The sequence below is a fragment of the Erpetoichthys calabaricus genome, chromosome 3 (genome assembly GCF_900747795.2).
Source record: "Erpetoichthys calabaricus chromosome 3, fErpCal1.3, whole genome shotgun sequence".
In the NCBI taxonomy this organism is placed as follows: Eukaryota; Metazoa; Chordata; class Cladistia; order Polypteriformes; family Polypteridae; genus Erpetoichthys; species Erpetoichthys calabaricus.
The window spans coordinates 31,156,794-31,173,014 of NC_041396.2; the positions used below are offsets into that span (position 1 = coordinate 31,156,794).

Genomic DNA, 16,221 nt, shown 5'->3' on the forward strand with positions numbered 1-16,221 from the left:
TGCACACTGGGATGATTAGCAGCTTAGCATGAGATGGCTGGAATGAGGATCAGTACCTCCAAGCCCAAAGTCATGGTTCTCAGCTGGAAACGAGTGGAGTACCCTCTCCAGTTTGGGGAAGAGGTGCTTTCTCAAATGGAATAGTTTAAATATCTTGGGATCTTGTTCATGATTGAGGGGAAAAGGGAGCAGGAGATCTACAGATGGATCAGAGTGGTGTTGGCAGTCACGTAACAGTCAGCCTTAGTAGGGAGAGAGCCATACCAAAAGTCAAAGCTCTCAATTTATTGATCCATCTACATTTCTTTCCTCACCTATGGTCATGAGCTTTGAGAAGTGACTGATAGAACTAGATTGCGAATGCAGGTGGCAGAAATGAACTTACTATACAAGGTGACTGGGCTCAGCCTTAGAGATAAGGTGAGGAGTGTAGACATTTGGGAGGAGCTCAAAGTTGAGCCACAGCTCCTCTGCATCAAAAGGAGACAGTCTAGGTAGTTTGGGCATCTGATTAGGATATCTCCTGGACAACTCCCTGGGGAGGCGTTTTGGACTCATCCACCTGGGAGGAGACCTCAGGGCAGACCTAGGACATGATAGAGAGACTATATCTCTCAGCTGACCTGGGACACATTGGTTTACCCCCCAGAGGAGTTGGAGGTAGTGTTGGGATAAAAGGGATGTCTGGACATCTTTGCTCAGACTGCTGCCCCCACAACCCAAACCCAGGTAAGTGGAAGAAAATGGGCAGATGTATTTATGTATGGATGGATGGATGGATTCTCACCTTACTTTGTTGTAACTTCTAGGTAGTAATGATATACTGCTTCCTTATTTCTACTGCATTATATTTGTAAGTGAATTTTGGGGTGGGAGTCATGCCATGGTTGTTACTTCTGTCAAAGGGGGCCCTTCCCCAAGAGTAGGATCTCTTCCACTTTTGGTTACTTGAGTTGTCTCTGGGTGATGGGCCTGTGCTGCTTGGTTTTGCATGCCAGATGGTAGCTGCTCTCGTGTTTCATTGTTACAGAAGCCATCTTGGTTAGCAAAGTTATAAGTGATACGGCCACACCTGGCATGATTGAGCCCTATGGCCAATTGGGCTCTCCTGTTTGTCTTCTGTGTTACCATTTTTGGTGTCCTTTGGCAGTGGAAAATATCCTATCAATCTTTGCTGATGATTTTAAGGTAATCCAAGATTATCTATATTTGATGCATACTCATATGGGCTAGTCCTATGGGATACCGTTTCTTTTGGCTATTCTTCTTGATCACAACCTATGCAAAATAAGGTTCCTTTCCATGCCTTATACATGAAACTCATAAGCATAGCTGTGACCTCTGGTTGATGGAGCTATTCTGCTTGCATATGATACCTGTGGATGCCGACTCTTTTTGTGTGCTTTGGTGTCTTTCGTTATTAATGGCCTTCTTCATTCCTTTGAGTTCTGTCTTGCATGGTGGGGTCTTATGCCAAGTGAATACCATTTTGGTAAGGGGTACCATCTGGAGGAGTGATGGACACTTTAATGTTTGAGATTGCCTTCAGGTGGATGATGACGACTAACCTGATTGGTTCTATTTTTGAAGAGTGATGGGGGCTGTTTTGCTTAACTGAACCTTCTGGAAGATGAGGAAGACTGTCCTGCTTTGCTGTGTCTTGTGGAGAGTTTTGGGGATTGTCCTGATTGACTGTTTTTTCTAGTGAATGATGAAAACTATCTTGCTTGGAGACATCTTCTGGTTGGTGATAAAGACTGTCTTCCAATGAAGCGTCTTCTTGTGGATGGGTGAAAGAGACATGAAACCCAGGGGTGTGTCTTCTGGTGGGTAATACAGACTCTCATACTTGGAACTGTCATTTGATGAGTGCCAAAGACTGGTCCTCCTTGGTTAGATAAGGATTATCTTGCTTGGTTCTTCTGGTGTTGATTATGACTGCACTGCTGAAAGTATCTTCTGGTGGGTGATTGAGAACCTTGCAAGGAAATTTCTTATGGTTTTTGGTTGCAGAGACTATAATTTCCAAGGGGTTGTGTTCTCGCGAGTAATGTAGACTATCATACTGGGAATAGTTAATCTGATAAGTAATGGGGACTAGCCTACTTGATGTGGTAGGGATTATCCTGTCTTGTAAAGAAGTCTCTTTTAATGTGTGGGTGATATAGGAAACATAGAAGAGGGTGTCAACAGGCTAATGATGGTGACTGTCATCCTGGAAATTGTCTTCTAGCGTGTACAATATTGACTAACCTGCTTGGCTCTATCTTCTGGTGAGTGATGGGGAAATGTCCTGCTTGGTTATGTTCTTTGTAATAGGGTTTATTCAGCATGGCTATTCCTTCTGGTAATATATTGTGACTGTACTGCTTGGAGGTGCCTTGAAGATAAGTGGGTAATGGAGAATATCTTGCAATGAACTGTAGTCTGGTGGGTCATGGGGTCTGTTTTGCTTTGCTCTTTTCTCCTCTGTCATTTGCTGGATGTTGGTCATTATCTCCTTGGTTGTGTCTCCTGGTAAGTAATTATAGCTGTCCTGCTTATGTGCCTCTCTCGGTGGGTTATGGAGACCATCCTTCTTGGAGATAATGAAGAACATCTTTCTTGCTTGAGTTTTCCAGTGCGAGGTGAGGGAGAACTGGATGGGAGTTTCCTCCTTTGGCTGCATCTTCTTTGCAGTGCTGTTCTGTTTGGCTGCATCTGCTGGTGGGTGATGGGTACTGTCATTCTTGACTTTTAAGTTATAAGATGTATTTCTTTGTGGGTTATCTAGAGAAAGTAAAAGCTGTTCCTGGACAGCACTTTGGCCCTCTGGGATGTTTTTGCTAATGAAGTGACCCATGGTTGGGCACTAGGTAGGCATGTCACTTTAGCTCCTTTCGTTTCTCCAAAACTTATTCTTAAACAGATTCAGTAGCTGAACTGGCATTCATCTCCCTGAAGGTGACAAGCGGAGTTTTATTTGGTTTAATAAGCGAGCCGAGAGATGTGTAGAATTCCTCCTGGATGTAATAAAAGATTGATTGGATGCTGTGTCTGCTGTTCTAGCAGAACAATAAACTGCAGCACGTGTAGGGGCCTCACATTCTTGCTTTCATTGCACAAATGTGCCAATTAAGTCATGGAGAGGACATCATGCAGAGGTGCAAAGAACACGAAAAGTGCCATTAATTGCTCATTTTCAGCAGTAGCTGCCGTGATGACATTTCCCTTGCCTTTCTACCGCGCTCCACAGAAAGAGTCTGGAAGTGGCGCCTGATGAAACTCGTCTGTCCCTCCACTGATTGGCAAAGCCACTCAAGCAAATCCCTGTCTGCAGCCGGGCCTGTGTGTGTGAAAAGCAGGGCGGCTCAGCGTTGATTTGATTTGGTGGCTTTCTTCCAAAGAAAACTCAATAGTTATCATTTTAAAGAACAACTTGGCAGAGACAGAACAAGAGTCACACTAATAATTTGTTTTATTCCATTTCATGATACTATAAACACTTCTGCCCTGCTCTGGGGTGGTGACAATGAACTTACGGCTTCACCCTGCTGAAGCTGATGTAAATACTGTGGCACAAGGGCAAAAATGAGCCAAATAGGTAAGCCGTCATTGAACACAGAATGACATGAGTTCACAGGATTCTGAAAGGCAATCATGGCTCAACTATTCTGGGGGGGGAGGTCCTTTTTTCTGAATCAGGCTCTCCAGCAGACTGTGCCAACTCCCACATTCTCTCTGAGTCTTTAGTCGGGGTTGCCCGATATTCCCAAATTGAAATATAATTTCCAGCTACATGATGCATTGCATTATTGAAGTGGCAGCACTCCTTGCCAATTCTGGTTTAGTGAAGGTCACCATATAGTGACCTGATGGCTAACAGTGAGCTACTGTTCTAAGAGCATTTCCTAATATCAGCCAAACTTTTAAGAAACAGATCAAGATCATTAGCCCTATAAAATAAAAATAAGTAAATGAATTCATACACTGCAGATCAAAGCCCGTATTGAGCCCTAGGCGATGTCTGGAGTGTCCTCCCCTTGAGCTACCAGATGGCACCCCTCGGTGTCCACAGTGCACATTCAATATTATTAGACTTTGAGGACTGGGGGCTTGGGATGTGATCCCCCCTCGGTTTCTGAATCATGCACCCCTTGACTTACCAAAATGGTGCCCATTGGTGTTCATAGCACAGGGACAAGGGGATATTCCAGACCATGTGCCACTTGAGTTTCATAAATGCTGCCCCTTGGTGTCTGGAGCACACGCCCCTTAACTTTCGTGACGTTGTCCCTTGTCACAAAAATTACACAGAGACATCATGAAGGTTTGGGGCAGCCACCCGTATATTATGCCCTGGCTGCAAAAAGGTTGAAAATAAGCACATAGCTTTACAGATCAGTGTCCACAACTGAACTGACTCATGCCAGCAAAGATGGAAGTGACGTCATCTGAGGTGCCAGAGCCGGAAGTGACGTCATTGAAGGCACCGGGCTGGAAGTGATGCCATCGAGGGTGCCAGAGCCGGAAGTGACATCATCGTAGGCGCCAGAGCCGGAAGTGAGGTCATCTAAGGCACCAGAACCAGCGGGATTTCCCGAATATGGTCTGCAAGGGATTGGGAAAGACAAGTCAGTGCACCCCGCTGCCCCCTGGTCAGATGTGGAATTACTATTATTCAGGCCCTTTAGTTGTCTCCTACTCTCATGTGTGTGACACCCTCTAATGATGCTGCCCTAGACGGCTGCCTGTGTCACCTAATTGATGGACCGGCTCTGAGTTCATTAATAAAGACATGACCCCCATCTTTACCACTTCTCTCCTAGAGAGCAGATAGTTCAGTCCTTCACTGGAAGCAAGACGTCAGCTTTTTTTACATCCTGTTGACCAGAAAGCCAGAAAGACTCAGTCATGAGTTAACCCTGAAAGCAGGATAATCCAAGTGAAGCCAAAAAAAGTGAACAAATGTTGTTAATTAAAAACAAGGAATCATGCAGACCTCCCAGTACTCCAATAATGTAAAGCAAGATAAACTTTTCCATTTTGGAATGACAACATTTTGTTTTCACCATGAAAAAAATACAGCTTCACAGATAGCGCTGCTCTTCTTTTTCCTACTTTTTAATACAGTGTTTTTTGTTTGAAGATCAGTAAATATAAAACTTACTGTTGATTATGAATTTGGAAAAAATGTGTAATATGTCCTGGGGGATTATAAATAGATGGGCTTGTGAGGATTGAGGTTTAAATGCAATAATCATTTGTGCCCACCATTAAGATACTTAGCAGATGGCACTGCCATGTCACTATTTCAGTCACTTTACTTCTCCAAGGTTGCTGCAAACTCAAAAGTTTATGACTTTGTAGAACTGATCAGTTAAGACCTATAGCAAGGTTGAAGCCCCAGTAGCTTGTAAGTAATCATGTGACAGACAGACATAACCCTTAGCAATTTATATCTATAGATTAATGATATGTAGAATAAGCAACACAGGCAGACACGGTAACAAATATCTAGCTGCCCTTTTGGGTAGGTTGCCTACTGCACATACTCAACATTGAACTTCTCGATCTGCCCTTCTTACTTTGCTTTCACACCTTTACACAAAAAACTATGAAAGAAATTACCAAGTAGTGTGGTAGACAGTAGGACTTTAAGGACCTTCAGATGTAGACTTGATGTTACTTTGAACAATCTTGGTGACTAGGATGGATGAACCTGTTGGGCTAAGTGGCCTGTTGTTGTCATCAGATGTTCTTTGGCTTTATTTCAAACCATCAGTTGAGTGGTCACCAAACACTTCAGGCCAGCTCTACTCTTAATGATATCATAACAGGGAGTCCAGACAAGAGCTACTAGAGGCAAGGATGGCTGTAATGTTACAACTCCCTTTATTGGCCACAGGTGTCTCCACAAAACTGCACCTCAGTTCATCCATCATGGGCCAGACATGTCATGATCTGTCTTTTGTTTCTGATTTTTATTAAAGAAAAGTAATAAAACAAGGATAAAAGCAACATATGCAGACACAATCACAAATATCTAGCTACCCTGTAGGTCTAACTACCTAACCAATGGTCCTCATTGCTCCTAGCCAGGATGTCAAATGCACATACTCAACAATGGACTTCTTAATCTGCTTTCCTTACTCTGTTTTCACACCTTTACACAAAGAACCGCAGACACATGGAATAAAATACCGTGAAGTGTGGTAGACAGTAGGACTTTAGGGACCTTCATATCTACACTTGACATTATTTTGTAAATCTAGCAGAATAGGACGGACAAGCATTTTGGGCTGAATGGCCTGTTCTCATCACAATTGTTCTACAGATAGATAGATAGATAGATTTCAATTTTAGCGTAGTAGGTAGGATAAGATAGATAGATAGATAGATAGATAGATAGATAGATAGATAGATAGATAGATAGATAGATAGATAGATAGATAGATAGATAGATAGATAGATAGATAGATAGATAGATAGATAGATAGATAGCACCTTAGGCCACAGGTTCAACACGCCCTCGACCCTCTGCAGTTTGTATATCAGGAGAAGGTGGGAGCAGAGGATGCCATCATCTATATGCTACACCGATCCCTCTCTCACTTGGACAGAGGCAGTGGTGCTGTAAGAATTATGTTTCTAGACTTCTCTAGCGCCTTCAACACCATCCAACCTCTGCTCCTTAGGGACAAGCTGACAGAGATGGGATTAGATTCATACCTGGTGGCATGGATCGTGGACTATCTTAAAGACAGACCTCAGTATGTGCGTCTTGGGAACTGCACGTCTGACATTGTGGTCAGCAACACAGGAGCGCCACAAGGGACTGTACTTTCTCCGGTCCTGTTCAGCCTATATACATCGGACTTCCAATACAACTTGGAGTCCTGCCATGTGCAAAAGTTCGCTGATATCACTGCTATCATGGGCTGCATCAGGAGTGGGCAGGAGGAGGAGTATAGGGACCTAATCAATGACTTTGTTAAATGGTGCGACTCAAACCACCTACACCTGAACACCAGCAAAACCAAGGAGCTGGTGGTGGATTTTAGGAGGCCCAGACCCCTCATAGACCCGTGATCATCAAAGGTGACTGTGTGCAGATGGTGCAGACCTATAAATATCTGGGAGTGCAGCTGGATGATAAATTAGACTGGCATCAATACTGATGCACTGTGCAAGAAAGGACAGAGCTGGCTATACTTCCTTAGAAGGCTGGCGTCCTTCAACATCTGCAATAAGATGCTGCAGATGTTCTATCAGACAGTTGTGGTGAGCGCCCTCTTCTACGCGGTGGTGTGCTGGGGAGGCAGCATTAAGAGGAAAGACGCCTCACACCTGGACAAAGTGGTGAGGAAGGCAGGCTCTATTGTTGGCATGGAGCTGGACAGTTTAACATCTGTGGCAGAGCGAAGGGCGCTCAGCAGTCTCCTATCAATTATGGAGAATCCACTACATCCATTAAACAGTGTCATCTCCAGACAGAATAGCAGCTTCAGCGACAGACTGCTGTCACTGTCCTGCTCCACTGACAGATTGAGGCGATCGTTCCTCCCCCAAACTATGCGACTCTTCAATTCCACCCGGAGGGGTAAACGTTAACATTTAACATCATACAAAGTTATTGTCTGTTTTTCACCTGCATTATTATCATTCTTTAATTTAATATTATTTGTTGTATCAGTATGCTGCTGCTGGAGAATGTGAATTTCCCATTGGGATTAATAAAGTATCTATCTATCTATCTATCTATCTATCTATCTATCTATCTATCTATCTATCTATCTATCTATCTATCTATCTATCTATCTATCTATCTATCTATCTATCTATCTATCTATCTATCTATCTATCTATGATAGATAGATAGATAGATAGATAGATAGATAGATAGATAGATAGATAGATAGATAGATAGATAGATAGATAGATAGATAGATAGATAGATAGATAGATAGATAGATAGATAGATAGATAGATAGATAGATAGATAGCACCCTGCCCAGGATTGGTTCTCTGCCTTGTGCCCTGTGTTGGCTGGGATTGGCTCCAGCAGACCCCCGTGACCCTGTGTTCGGATTGAGCGGGTTGGAAAATGGATGGATGGATAGATAGATAGATATGTGAAAGGCACCATATAATGGTTATGAAGGGCATAAAGTCGTGCTTCAAAACAATATTAAATGGGCCATAACAATTGCACCATTAAAGAAGTGATCGTTTTCAGAATCCAGGTTAATTCTCTGATCTTTTAGTATCTCCAGATGTGTTAATCATGGCTGTGGCCAGCAAGCACACGTCACTATCTACCCGATAGGCTGAAAGTCACTTTATTTGTCCCCAGGGGATGGAACAGATACTAGGAATTCCAAACGTAATAATAAACATGAATCTATATTATGACAATTATAATAAAGTCAGGAGAGCTCAATGGGAGATGGTCACTGTGTCCTCTTACCTGAATGACCACATCTGTATCAGATCCAAACTGTTGGCTCTGTTATTTCAGAAAAATCAAAAAGCCATGAAACAAGGACCAGCAGACACTGAAATGCACCTCCCCACGACACGCTCGCCTGCACACCCCCACCTGGTGCCATTACTCTTTATTGTCTGCTGAGAAGAGCAGCATGAAAGATGAGGCAAATAGGAGAGAACGCCACAAACGCTCAGAATTCATAATCAGACACGCGTGCATTGGTATGTCATGTGCTGCTTTGAGATTATTGTGATCTAAATCAAATAAATGTCCTTCTTGCAGTGTGCTGCTGTGAAGCATGTGAGTTCACCCATGGCTTGTGTCTGTATGACAGTGGCAAAGAGAGCAGCCTGGTCACATGATGAGGTTGTGTGACAACCACTGTCCTCAAGCCTGTCCATGTTTTTCATCTTTCAGGTTGCTCTCCAGTGGTACCATTGAGATATCTTAACAAAGGCAGCCTTTGTACTGACCTCGCGTCCCAAAAGATATTGAAGGTGCCATTCCAAGTGAAGGACACTCCAGTCCTTTTTATGATTCTTTATTATTAAAACTCTTCCATGGTAATGGCCAAATGGGGACAATAATTCTAGCAATAAAGTCAGCTTCCGTCCTACCAAAACCATGCGATGAAGGTGGAACCTATAATGACCTTAAAAAAAAATATTTGCATGAATTTATGTGCATTTATAGAATCTGTCATTTTTCTGCAAAATCACAAATGAAGACTTGCAACAATTACATTTTCCAGTCAATGTCACATAAAGTGGGACACATAGTGAGCCAGCACTGTTGTTTGAAATGGAAGCCTTAAGCTTTACAGTCCAGTGCTTGAACCGCTGTGTGCCTGTAATATTAAGATTCTTTCTTGAGATGATCCAACGGTGATGTGTACAAGTGGCCTTATTATGGCACAGGTTGCAATGCTGTCTTACCATTAGGAGACATTCACTCACTGAACAAATTATTAGAAATACCTGCACACCTGTGTATCCATGCAATTATCCAATCAACCAATCATGTGGCAACAGCCCAATGTATAAAGTCATGCAGAAGCAGGTCAGGGGCTCCAGTTAATGTTCTCATCAAATACCAGAATGCAAAAAAATGAGATCTCAGTGATTTGATTGTTGGTGCCAGACAGGCTAGTTTCAGTATTTCTGTAACCACTGATCTTCTGGAATTTTCACACATGATTGCTCAGAATGGTGCTAAAAACAAAATAATTCAGCAGCAGTTCTGTGGACAGAAACACCTTGTTGATGACAGGGGACAGAAGAAAATGCCCAGACTGATTCCTGATGACAGTAAAGCTTAAACTATCAGTTCAACTGTGGTGAGCAGAAAAGTATCTGAGAACACACAACTTGTCAAACCTTGAGGTGGATGGGCTACAACTGCAGAAGACCACATTGGGTTTACTCCTGTTAGATAAGAACAGAAAGCTGAGGGTGCAGTGGACACCAACTCACCAGAACTGCACAGATGAAGACAGGAGAAACATATCCTGGTCTGAAGAATTTCAGTTTCTACTGAGTCACTTAGGTAGTAGTGCCAACAGCATGAACCCATGGGCCCAGCTTGCCTTGTGTCAACAGTCCAGTTTACTGCTAGTGGAGGTGTAATAGTGTGGGGAGTGTTTTCTTAGCACACTTTGTTAATACCAATTAGTCTTTGAGTATTGTTGCTGACCACGTGGATCCCTTCATGGGCACATTTTATTTCATCTTCTAATGGCTACATGATAATACGGCAGGTCACAAAGCAAAAGTCATCTCAAACTGGTTTCATGAATATGCCAATGAGTTCAGTGTTCTTCATCGGCTTTCCAAGTCACCAGATCTGAATCCAAGTGAACGCCTTTAGGATGTGGTGGAACGGGAGTGTCGTAACTTGAATGTGCAGCCGGCAAACCTGCAGATCAAGTCTATATTGACCAGATTCTCAAAAGGAATGCCATTTTGGGGAATCCATGCCACAAAGAACTGAGACTGTGTTGATGGCAACAGGGAGCCGCTCCCCAGTATTAGTATAGTGCTCCAAAGAATTTGCTCCGTTCTTGTTTTAACCCTTAAACTGCCGGAACTGGCTATAGTCAGTTCCCAGTGCAATTTGCCAGCATGCTGGAGCCGAGTATATTCGGCAACGTACATTCGTTGAACGCCGCAATCGGCTAAAGTCAGTTTGCAGTGTAATTTGCCAGTGCGCCGGAGCCGAGTATATTCAGCAAAATACATTCGGCGACGTACATTCATTGAACTTCAGAAACGGCTATACTGTAGTAATTTCCCAGTGCAATTTGCCAGCACGCCGGAGCTGATCAATCAGTGACGTATATTCGTTGAGCAGCCAGCTCGTGACCACTGCTGCCCCCTAGTGAATCAGCATCACTGTCCCTGGGATTCAGCCGCTGCATTAGTCTAGCCTGACAGCATCAGCGTTGGCCTCTGTGTGTTTGCGTGCAGCCAGTTCAAGCGCAGTTGGCTCGATGATTTACTGAATTTCATCAATGGAGTCAGTTACACTTTGTAAATATAATAATAGATTGTTGCAGGTAGTTTTTTTTATAGTTTTTACAGTTCATTGGCAGTGTGTAAAATGATCAGTGTTGCAGTAATTGTGATATTCTTTGCATGAAAAAGAATATGTATTCCATTAAAATTTCACATTTTCTTTGTGAATTGTGACTTATACTTAAAAATGCAGCAAAAATGTATTTGGCACCCAGGGGTGCATGTGGCAGTTTAAGGGTTAAGCTTCTTTCAAATGCAAGTGGAGAGAGGGATTGATAAGTAAGAGGCAAATGGCCTGTTCTCGTTCTAATGTTCTGTCATGCTGCCACTTCTGGAATCAGGAGCGACACCAGAGACCACAGGTCACAGCATCCTCTATTTTGCCCCTTACTCCTGAGCCCCTTGCTGCCCATAAACAGCCAATTGTGTAAAGAGCTATTCGATTCCACTGCTTCCAGTTAATGACTGTGTGCTGTCAACTGATGAGCTCGAAGTTGGTGACTGGCCTCATTCCAGTCTCTGCCAAGTGTAAAAATAGGCCACAGTATTAATTATCAAATGGGGGCAATGTATCGAGGTCCAGCAGCATCTCTCAGTGGTACATATTAAAACATAACCATATTTATACCCACATTTTGAGACACTTCGGCCTATGTGATTTTTTCCACTTCTCAAAAGGACAACATAGCTGAATTTTTATCCCATTGTAAAACACATTTTCTGTTTCCAAGTCCTTTAATGATAGATACCTCCTTTATTTACCAGCATCACCATCTTGCAGGAAGGCACCTTTCTGTTTTGCCATAGAAAGAATATTTTAACAATAGGGCATGCTACAGAGATAACTAAAAGTTTACATTTATTAACTGCCACAGTGGTCCTAGTACTTGCAGGTTCTGCTCCCATCAGTCCTGAGGTGTTGCCAACTGTTCATTAAGCCGATTGTCACATCAAACAACTTGTAATCATAGGTTATGGCAGACTTGCCGAATGCAGTTGCTGATCTCATTGGGGCACGCCCAGTTTACCAACTATAGGCCAACCTTCTAGCAGTGTCGTGCTTGCCACTTTTTCTCACTGCCAATAGCATGCTGCCTGATGGAGCCAGTGCTGTACAAAGGGTTAACAAGAATGGCGAGTTCAGCAACAATCTTTATATATAATCTTCATTTGGATCTTGATCTTTGTTTGTCCGCAAATTCACTGCCTTGTGTGGTGTTCCTGCTGTGCTCAGTAGAGGGCAGTAGTGATGGAGGAGGAGAGGAAGATGAGGTTGGAGTGTGGTGATTAAAGAGGATTGAACTAAAGGAGACTACATGCTGTTTGTACTGGCTAAATACACAACACCTTGGTTGTTACTTTTGTTTACAAACACTGACGATAGCACTCTTTGTGTTTAGATCCGGCGTCGACACCGTGCTTTGTGTTTAGATCTGGCGTCGACACCTGCTTCGTTGTCGAGACTGTGGTTTTTTGTGTTTCTATCGACCGTCGTTGGCAGCACTTCGTCCAAATCGAATGTTAACCCACTTCTTGGAGTTGGCAGTCAGAGTATATACTCACCCATTACTCACCCTGGCAGATGCAGAGAAACTCGTCCATGCCTTTGTCTCTTCCAGGCTGGATTACTGTAATGCACTCCTCATTGGGATTCCTGGCAAGAGTATCCAGAGACTCCAGTATATTCAGAACAGCGCTGCCAGGATCCTGATGAGGGTGCGAAAGTATGATCACATCACCCCAATCCTGAAAACCCTTCACTGGCTCCCTGTTTCATTCAGAATAGAGTACAAGGTCTCCCTTCTTACCCATCAGTGCATTTATGGACATGCCCCTCTTTATCTATAGGAACTCCTTACCCCTCATAACTCCTTACGTTCCCTCCGCTCTGTACACACTAACACTCTTCAAGTCCCCAGAACTAAGCTCAGCAGCATGGGTGACAGGGCGTTTTCATCTGTGGCGCCGAGGCTGTGGAATGCCCTCCCTGATTACCTGAGAGCCCCACAGTCGACTGAGGCCTTTAAGCAAAACCTAAAAACTCATCTTTTTAGAAAGTCATTTTGTTAAAGTATTTTATAGACTTTTCTGTTTTTTTTATTTATTATTCTATTTTTACTCTGTAGCACTTTGGGATTGCTAAAATATAAAGTGCAATATAAATAAAATGTATTATTATTATTATTATTATTAAGTCAGGCACACTTCTGTGATTTTCCATCAGTCGGCGTTTGGAGTTCAAGAAAGAAGCATTGGTTCTTTCTTACTCTTTGGATTGCCACAAAGCAACCTGCGAGATTGGAGAAAGGTTGAGAAGAGATTGTGACAGGAAACGACAGCGTCATGAAAACGAGACGGACTGTGAACGGAGAAAAGCACCACCACATAATTACTATTCGGACAGTGATTCCGAGTAGGCTGTTCCTATCGAATCAATGTCCAAGGGTTTTGTTTTCTAATTTTGTTTCCCTTATAAAAAATCATAATGCTGTGCGACGAAGGGCCCAGTTCACGACTGGCAGCTGCGTTTAAGCAGGGAGCCCTTCACAGACAACTTTAACATTCGCAACGTAGTTGGGCGCACATGGCTAGTCTGTCATAATGTGTAAAACCTTAGACTTCAGACAGACAAGCTTCTCTTTTGTTCATGAAGTCCAAAAACACCCGTGCTCATTATTTCTCGACGCTGTACTATATGAATTGTACTTGTGGATGTACATCCATTGGTTTTCAGCTCTCATGCACACAGAGCCCTGTGACGATGCGGGTCTTGCTCCATGCTCCCATCTCTCCTTTGGGAGCCTTTTGAACCCAACACCATCAGTAATGTAACCGGATGAGCTGGACAATGAGGACACCCAAATGAAGCAAGGGGAAGGTGCAAAGTGCAAACAGTGCTTTTATTAAAACAAACAAAACAAATCCAGCGTTCAAAACAAGTGCAGTGCTTCTAAAAGTCAGTAAATAAATAATTCATTAAAAAGAGAGTGAAAATGTGGAGGTTAAAATCCCAATAAATAAATAAATTACTTTAAAACCGTGGTTAAAATACTGGCTGGAAGCAGTCCCTTCTTTAAAACCATGGTGCCTTCTTCAGCTGGCGGCCCCCCTGCTTCTCCCATCTGGGCCCTGCACCAGAGGAGTTGCCCTACCTGCAGCTAACTTCTCCTTCACCAGACCGAGACTCGGGTTCTCCAGCATCCAGGGCGCTCACACTGGGGCTTCCACCTCCCAAGCCTCCGACTCCCGCTGCCTTCCGCGGCTAGCCATCCTCGATTGTGGTCACTCCTGCTCCTCTGCAAAGCTCAGCAGGAGTGACCCAGTCCATCTGCCCCCAGGTCCGGCCAAACACCCCACTAGGGCTCACTTCCCAGCTGCCTTCTGCTGCCAGCGAGCTTGCTCTTCCTGCTCGCTCGCTCACCAGCTCTCACCTTCCAGCTTCCCCTTCTTCCTCCTCTAACCTCTGTTCTCTTTTCCAATCTTTTTTTCCTCCCTCTGCACTTGCGCTCCTACTACATATAATGGTGGACGTGGCACAGGTGCGGCGATCATCAGCTCCCGGCATCAATCACGCATATGAGTGATCCCACACCTCTGCACTTCAGTGCAGAAGACCCAAACCCACATCGCACCCAGGAACCGCTCCGGCCACACTACCACGACCCCTCTTTAAGCCACGAGTGTGGCAATTATTTATTTAAAAGCTGGCCTTTTCTTCTAAGCCGTGGACCAGCTAAACCACAAGCCCACACCTAGGAGTAAAGACACAATAGGCCATATGCACACTCCCTTCCGCATTCCATGTCAGCCAGCTCCTTCACTTTTGGCTCAGATATCAAAATAGCATTTTTCACCAAATCGTTTCAGGATGTGGCCTTTCTTACGGTAAACAATATTAAGTCACATTATTCAAACATTGTGCCAATTGTCAGGAGCTAAAAAGGAGAAGGCCGTTAAACTATATGTTACAAGCTACATCCACAACTAATGATGGTAAGATCTGGACGTCTTAAAAACTTGTGTCTACTATGTACTTACGTGGGACAAATATGTGATTACATTAGGCTTCTTTAAATAAACAGAATTTTAATAATTAGTCGTTAAACTTTATTCAGTGACAGGTGAATATGTACAGTAGGTAAGCTTAATAGATAATAACATTAGTCTGCTGGACATCTTACCTTGTAAAAAAGCGAATGCCTCTGAGCCAGCAAAGCAGTGAATGCCAAACCGCTGCTTCATTGTCTCAATTTGTTTCCTTAGTTGGAGGGTCTCCTCTCCATCAAGTGATAGGTCGACAGCTTCAAGAGTCGCAGACCCTGGCTCGCGAAAATCCCCCTTTTTAAAATGTCGGCTACAAACTCAGGAATGGGCACTGACCATAAAGCTCTCTCTCCTGATAGCGACAATCTATTTAGATCAGGTTTCTGCATCAGAGGAAAATGTATGAAAACTAAGTATCTCCTTGTACTTACTGGAAGCTTGACGTAATAAAGTGTACAACAATGTTCAGCGGTAGAGCTATCTGTATGTTGAAACCTAAACTTCTTTTTCTTGGACATTCTTGACACTAACCAAAAATCATAACTGCAGTACAGACAACGGAAGTGACTGAGCTGGCCGAGATTTCACCAGAAGTACATCAGCACTACAAGTGTGCATGTGGCCTGTTAAATCTGTCTGATTTTGTCATACCCTGTCGTGGACAGTGCATGTCACATTAGGCAACTGAACTTCATAAGGGCGCACCTCTGAGGGCCTCTGACTTTCTAACATTATGAAGGTTACAAATGAAAATAGCTGGAAAAGTCGTATAGTGTGGCATGGCCTGTCCATATGTTGAATGTCTGTCCCATAGTATTTTGAGGAAGCAGTGCAAGCACACTAGCACTTTCTTTTTGAGGGTACCTTTTTGCATTTCCCTTCCAGGGGTATCCACCTCATAATCTTTAGCTAGTCTTCTTGTACTTCCCTGATAAGAAGTGATACCAGTGGTCAGCACTTGATTTTCACCACCTTCTAAGGCCTTAGTGAGCCCTCTCCCTGTCCCATGCTGCTATTTTCCTCCCTGCAATCCCATAGTAGCCATGGTTATTGAAAACTGGTGGGTTTATTTTACAAAGCAGAACATGCTGGGAGAGATGAGCAGTTGAATTGTATTCAGAAAGCACTTTATTGACATGAGGTCACATGGAGAGCAGCAGGACAGTATCGACAGGTCTGCATGTAGACTTCATC

At 43.5% G+C, this 16,221-nt stretch overlaps 1 protein-coding gene across 2 annotated transcripts in view; it reads left to right on the forward strand.

Annotated features, from left to right (window-relative positions):
* The window catches only part of LOC114647875 (copine-5), a 318,809-nt gene that overhangs the window by 121,563 nt on the left and 181,025 nt on the right, over positions 1-16,221 (forward strand). The gene's annotated exons all lie outside the window — the stretch shown is intronic.